Source organism: Danio rerio, chromosome 9 (genome assembly GCF_052040795.2).
Source record: "Danio rerio strain M-AB ecotype USA chromosome 9, GRCz13ab, whole genome shotgun sequence".
Lineage (NCBI taxonomy): Eukaryota > Metazoa > Chordata > Actinopteri > Cypriniformes > Danionidae > Danio > Danio rerio.
The window spans coordinates 55,440,973-55,447,500 of NC_141029.1; the positions used below are offsets into that span (position 1 = coordinate 55,440,973).

Sequence of the window (6,528 nt, forward strand, 5' to 3'; positions counted from 1 at the left end):
TATATATATATATATATATATATATATATATATATATATATATATATATATATATATATGATATGATAAGAATATATATAGGATATAAATATAAAGGATTAAAATATTATAAAACATATTATTTTCTAGCCTACATAAATATGAAAAACCACTGCTTTTATGTCTTCTTCATCTCGGGAGGCTTTTTCAGTTGATTCAATTTGCTTTTGTATAATGTTATTATTATTAGCAGTATTATTTATTATCTGCATATTTATATTTGTTTTATTAAAAACAAGCTTAGATTTGCCCACCTGTCAGGTTTTAGACCATATGGGGCACAGCATGTGTTTTAGGATATAACTCATGTTTTTGAGCACACTTCGTTATTATTGTTCATTTATTTGTTTGCTGGAAATTAGAACTGAATTTAGAAATAATTTTGAAAAAAATCTTTGCGCTTAACAAATGCAATTAATTATTTATAGACTAATTGATGTCTGTGCTTAAAGGTTTCCCTATCCAAGATAGCGAAAGTGAAAGTAGATCTTTTATCTCTCATTCTCGCACAGTAGATGCTCTGTTAAACTGTTTTCTTGCTAGAGAAATGCTCAGTTTTTCCACTTACACTTACTTTGCGTCCTGTAAATAGCAAATTTGCTTATGGCGTGATGCAGCTGGCTCTTAAAGGGAATGGGAGATGAGACTCTGATTGGTTTATTCTCAAAACACACCTATAACTCATTAAGAAAATAAACTCAACTCTTTTAAACCATGTGCCACGGCGCAAAGTGGATTTTCCCGTCCTTAAATCAGCAAATATGGATTCTGACACGCCCTAATTGCGTTTGCGCCCTGCGCTTTTTGTTTTGCTCATGGACCGTCAAAATAGGTCTGTTTGTAGTTTTGGCGTGGCTAACACTAAGGTTATAACAGTTTTGATTTTTCATTAGTTTTTTTTTTCACTTTTGACTTTTGTTTTTAAATTCAGTTAGTTTTAATTCGTTTTAGAGGCAGATTTACTCGTTTTTATTAGTTTCTATATTTTAAAATGACTTTTTTTTTTAGTTTAGTTTTTATTAACTTCAGTATTAGTTTTAGTTATTTCTAAATGAGGATATTTGTTAGGTGCAAGATTTAAAATCAACAGAGGGGGGTGGGGGTGTCGCTACGCCACTGATATTTGGTCAATTTTAGGTTGTGTTAGAAAGTGACCAAAATCCAACTCCGAGGCAACATCTTAAACCAACGTCATATTGACATCAAATACTGACATTTATTCCTCAGGTAAGGCAACCACAATCCAACATCTGATAGACGTCATAGTGGTAACGTCCACACAATGTCAAGCTGTAACATCATTAGACGTTGATATTAGGTTGGTTTTAGGATGGACATTGACGTTGCCCTGATGTTGAGTTCTGACGTCCACCTGATTTTCATTTCCAAACAAAATGCAACATCCCCACGACGTTAGGGTACAACGTCAATCTGACGTCATGTTGACATCTTGTGCCTGCTGGGTGTTTAAGGCCATTTCGGTTATCATACAGTAAACATCCGTCATCTTCTCATCAGTGACATGCATTTAAACAGTCTCTGGGTCAATGCGTGTAAAGATTTTTGGCATCTTCTTGGACACTTTAATGCTTCCAAACAGTTTGCTGCAATTATAAATCGCCATGTCTTGAGGTAGTTCATGATGAGGCCATTTGCCTTCTATGTGTGATTTGATTGGACAGGAAACACAGGAGTGATTCTTCTAATCCCCATAGACAAGAAATAATAAAGTTGTGACTGCAGGATGAAGTAGTGGAGTAAAAGTACAGATACTGCACTAAAAATGAACTCAAGGAAAAGTAAAAGTACACATTTCTAAAACTGCTTAGTAAATTACAATTCCTGAGGAAAACTACTCAATTACAGTCAGTTAAGTATTTGTTATTAGTTACTTTACACCACTGGGTTTGTTCATATTGCAGTATTTGAGGATTTGTCTAATGAAAGAGAGAGAGAGAGAGAGAGAGAGAGAGAGAAAAAAGAGTGCAGTGTTGCATTTATGAGATGGCTTGTCTCAGCTTCATTCATTCACTTTCCTTCAGCGTGGTCCCAGCGGTCGCCATAGCAGAATGAACCGCCAAATACTCTGGCATATGATTTATGCAGCGGATGCCCTTCCAGCCGCAACCCAGCACCTTGCCAGGAAACTGGTTTCAGCTTCTTAGCTCCTTTTTTTTTTACCAAGAATTAAAAAACCCCTTTCAAAAGAAATTCAGCTGAAGAAGTGGGCGGCTGGGGCAGCACGGTGGCTCAGTGGTTAGCACTGTCGCCTTACAGCAAGATCACTAGTTCAAATCCCAGCTGAGCCAGTTGGCATTTTGAGTGGAGTTTGCATGTTCATTAATTTTCCTTCAACTAAGTCTCCAATTTATCAGAGGTCGCCACAGCGGATTGAACCGACAACTATTCCAGCATATGTTTTTATCGTAGCACTCAATCCAGCGACCTTGAATTCCCTCATAGCGCATGTGTTTGGACTGTGGGGGAAACCGGAGCACCCAGAGGAAACCCACGCCAACATGGGGAGAACATGCAAACTCCACACAGAAACGCCAACTGACCCAGCAGCGACCTTCTTGCTGTGAGGAGACAGTGCTAACCACTGAGCCACCATGTCACCCCTGAACAAACCCATTAGATCCCATTTTTTAAATGACACATCATTTCTGCATGTGTTTCATATATTATACACTTGACATTGTTTTTACAGCCGTTTTTTTTTTTCATGCCTACACAACGGCTGGCATGCAAGAGTTTCAAATCCCACATTTTGACGCACCTCGCATTTAAACATGCAAATAAATCAGTGAATCACATGCGCTTTGCTTTCAGAAGAGACGTTTCTTTAGTGCCTTCCCATAGAAAGAAAGCTTTGTGGTTGATTTGTACTTTTTGGATTCTAAAGTACTCCCAACTCACAAAATAGCTTCCACCCACTGACTTTTTTAAAGTTTCAAGAAATACTTGTGTATTTTTTTTTTGAGATGTTAACAGATGTGTGTGTGTTGAGCATCAGTTAAGACAACATTAGCACCAATTAGCTTTAATTGTGAGGAAAACTGGGTAATTTGAAGCTTTTGTCAGTGTAACAGGTATTAAATTTATTTATGTTTTCGTTATAAATTCACGCAAAATCTTTGTTTTGTTGGTCATTAATATGTAAGAAATAAAGAGAAAATGTTTTATTTTTGTTTTGACGTGTCGGCGCGATGACGTCATTGACGTGCGTTGCCGCGGTGACGTCAGTGACATAGCGCGCGCTTTGCTTCAGTCTGTCGGAGGACAGAGCAGAGCGAGGTAGGCATTTACTCCTGTCCCGTAGAAAAGTGTGTATAAAGTACAAAAATATGTAATTTAGATGAAGTGAGTTTGTTATAATATGTTATATAACATGTACATGAGTTATATGAGTGTGTTTGGGTTCTTTATATCGTGTTTTAACCTGCCAAACTGTCGTTTCAACCAAGAGAAGTGCAGTGCACAATATTAGCATGAAATTTAGCCTGTGAAATGTGTATTTTGATTGCTGATTTTCGATTTGTTTTGTGTATGAATGTTTAGCAGTAGCAGGCGTAAGAGGAGTTTTAAGAGAAGACTAACTGCATGTTCTCTGTTTGTGCAGGTATTGTTTTTTGTGTTTTATGTGTCTGATGTTTAATGTGTTATATATAATACTGGTAAATGTTATATATTATATATTAAGTGGAGTTTTTGTAAAGCATTGGTAAGTTAAAATATTCACTATATTAATTAACAGTTTTATAATGACTTATATTTTTTCATTATGTTATATGTTATATTTACTGTTTTGTTCTTGCTTGAGTCTGTCGGAGGACAGAGCAGAGCGAGCAGTAGCAGGCGTAAGAGGAGTTTTAAGAGAAGACTAACTGCATGTTCTCTGTTTGTGCAGCACTTAAATAAATGAGACCGCTGAACCTGCAGACAGACTCCAGCTCTTTACACAACACAACACAATGCAGAGTGGTAGTCGAGCCGTTAAGACCGGCCCCGGCTACATCAGCTAGTTTAAGCTTCCGGGTTTTAAATGATTTTTGGGGTGGATCAAAATCCGCGACATAGCAAAGAACTGCAAGTGCAAAGATGATGCGTTGGTTTTTCATTATTATTCATAGCGGAGTTTTCTTATCCTATGAGAAGAGCCGGCTTCTTAATTATTCATGACTGTGGTGCTTTCCGAAGTCAAGACTGACCTTGCCAGGGCCAAGCTGTGAGGCCCTACGCTGAGGACTGGGTGAGACGAGTCCACGGACCAACAGCACACAGTATTTAGCCGTTCATGAAGGATCATATGTTTGTTTCCATGATCCACGGGGTTTGTTGCATATTTTTCCCACCAATGCTGTCAGGGCCAATACAGCAAAGCTGTGTGTGTGCTGCTAGCATTTTTGTCGGGAGAACAGTACGAGAATTGGAGAATGGCGGACGCTGTCTTTTATCAGGAGTTCGTTCACATTCAGACACATCGCCGTGCTGCTGTGTTCGCCTAAATCCTCTAGATCAGGGGTTTTCAAACTTTTTCAGCTGAGGGCCCCTTTGTGTAGGGCGAATTCTTTTGGGGACTCCCCAAAAATCAAAATGACGCCACCCCCTCAAATTAACAACTGTACTTAATTTTTTTATTGTATTATTCAATACATTTATATTATTATATATTATTCAATAAATTTATATTATTCATTATCTGGATTAATTTTTGTAAGATGTTAGTTGAGTTGACATTTCAGTGCTTCAATCTATTGATCAAATCTTGATGCGCAGTACTCATTGTGGTCTGCTCTCACTGGATTATTCCATCAAGCCATATTTTGTGTACAAGTCGTCACTTTACACAGTTATTATGCCATTTTTATGCTTTTTTCCAGCCTATGCACAGCTAGACTCTTCTGTATTTACCCTTACAACTGAGAGTCTAAATGTATCTAAAGATTTAAAGCTTTAAAGTTTTAAAGAGTTTTGTCATTCATCAGCCTGTTAACAGTTACCTGTACTGTTGTAACTAGCCATACTACAATGGAGGCTGTGTGTTTTGTTTATTTTTATTCCTTTTTTTTTTGGTGCACATCATAATTTACTCAGGTCGACAATCCTGACTTACACTGATAAAAAAATAATTTCCTAAATTCAATCTAGAATTGGGTATTCAAGTTCAAAGAGCCCCAAGTTTTACTTTGCATAATTTTAGAATCTTTGCTGACTTTAAAATGTTCATACCAGTTTGTTCTATTAATACTAATACTGAACATTATATTTAAATTAAACAAATAAATATGGGAAAAAGTGGAACAAAAATGCATTTATATTCAGAGTATTAAAATTTGATCAGGTATGTTGAGCTCCATTAAATACAGAGCACTAATACATTTTAATATTTAATAATTAAATAGCCCTATAACATAACACAAACAGATGCATTATAATTTTTAAAGGCTATAGTGGTTTTATTCAGGGTGTATACAATTTAGTTTTTTTTAATCATCCAGTTATGAACCAATGTAAGAGGTTCACTGCAGAGCTCATCCAGCTGTCATTAGTGTAACAGGAGTGAAACTAAGCACTCGCTGATGTGATGACAGCTTTATTCATTGTTATTGCAGCACTTTTTGCTTTACAATTTTAATATGTTTGTTTGCCATGCTGCAAAGAGGACCGTCTGATATTTGTACAATGCAAAGTGTAAAAGCCTGTCGCGCTGTGGACGAGGTGCAATGTTGTGCCGTGTCTTTAAAATGCTATTTGTTCCCTATAAGTGAAGCCTGCGGAGAGAGGTGCGCGCTCCGCAGCACCTCGGTTACTTAGGAACGCAAGCCATAAACAGGGTAGTGCTTTCAGCCACCGATAATGTACTTATTGATCATGTATTTTAATTGAAATATTGTCAGTAAATAGACCTGAGCATTCGTTTAGTTGTTTAGCGTAAAAGAGGTAAGCGTAAGTAAAAGGTAAACGCCGTCAGGTGCAGCAGACAAGCGCCAAAAATCACAGTCAGGAAGCGCCTGGCCAGAAGCGCTTATTCAATAAAAGTCCCCGTCCACGGAGGCGGGCCGCTGCGCTTCTTTTCCTGTGTCAAGAAAGTGTCAACTGCATTTAAATGACATAAGCATAAAGCTTCATTTTTGCAGTACTTTTGAGCTCAAATTATAATAAAATATATTAACCTTCAGAATGATGCGGGACACAAAATTCATCCATGTGGGCTCATTGATCTAAAATTTCTTTGCGGCCCCCCTAGTTTGAAAACCCCTGCTCTAGATTAACAGCAGGGCTAATGGTTAAAATAGACAGGGCAAGAGACCTGCTGCACTAAGTCTGCATTCAGACCCAGAGATTGAGGGAAAAGTCCTCATTTAGTGTTAATATGAACACGGTTATCTTTATAATGATATAAATTGTGGTTATGTGTATATGAAATTATGAATAACAAATGTAGCAGGGCATTAAATTACTGTTTATTTGCATTTTAACTTTGTA

The 6,528-nt window shown here is 37.2% G+C and overlaps 1 protein-coding gene and 3 long non-coding RNA genes across 17 annotated transcripts in view; 2 read left to right on the top strand and 2 right to left on the bottom strand.

The window, feature by feature from the left end:
- LOC147835447 (uncharacterized) overlaps positions 1-6,528 on the bottom strand; it is a 479,758-nt gene that overhangs the window by 331,286 nt on the left and 141,944 nt on the right. The gene's annotated exons all lie outside the window — the stretch shown is intronic.
- Positions 1-6,528, top strand: part of LOC147842463 (uncharacterized) — a 758,429-nt gene that overhangs the window by 188,948 nt on the left and 562,953 nt on the right. The gene's annotated exons all lie outside the window — the stretch shown is intronic.
- zmp:0000000936 overlaps positions 1-6,528 on the bottom strand; it is a 55,787-nt gene that overhangs the window by 6,303 nt on the left and 42,956 nt on the right. The window contains exons 10-12 of one of the 14 annotated variants that reach the window (XR_015499994.1): positions 6,305-6,528; positions 4,395-4,552; positions 209-1,062 (exon numbers count right to left, since the gene is read on the bottom strand). The exon at positions 6,305-6,528 is cut by the window's right edge and continues 590 nt beyond it. The exons of the other annotated variants lie outside the window; for them this stretch is intronic. The gene's annotated coding sequence lies outside the window, so the exon portion shown is untranslated. Of the gene's footprint in view, positions 1-208; positions 1,063-4,394; positions 4,553-6,304 lie in introns of those variants that run through there. 14 annotated transcript variants of the gene reach the window in all.
- Positions 943-4,074, top strand: LOC147835451 (uncharacterized). Its single transcript, XR_015500107.1, has 2 exons — positions 943-2,292; positions 3,124-4,074. It is a non-coding gene; the product is annotated as an uncharacterized LOC147835451 (long non-coding RNA).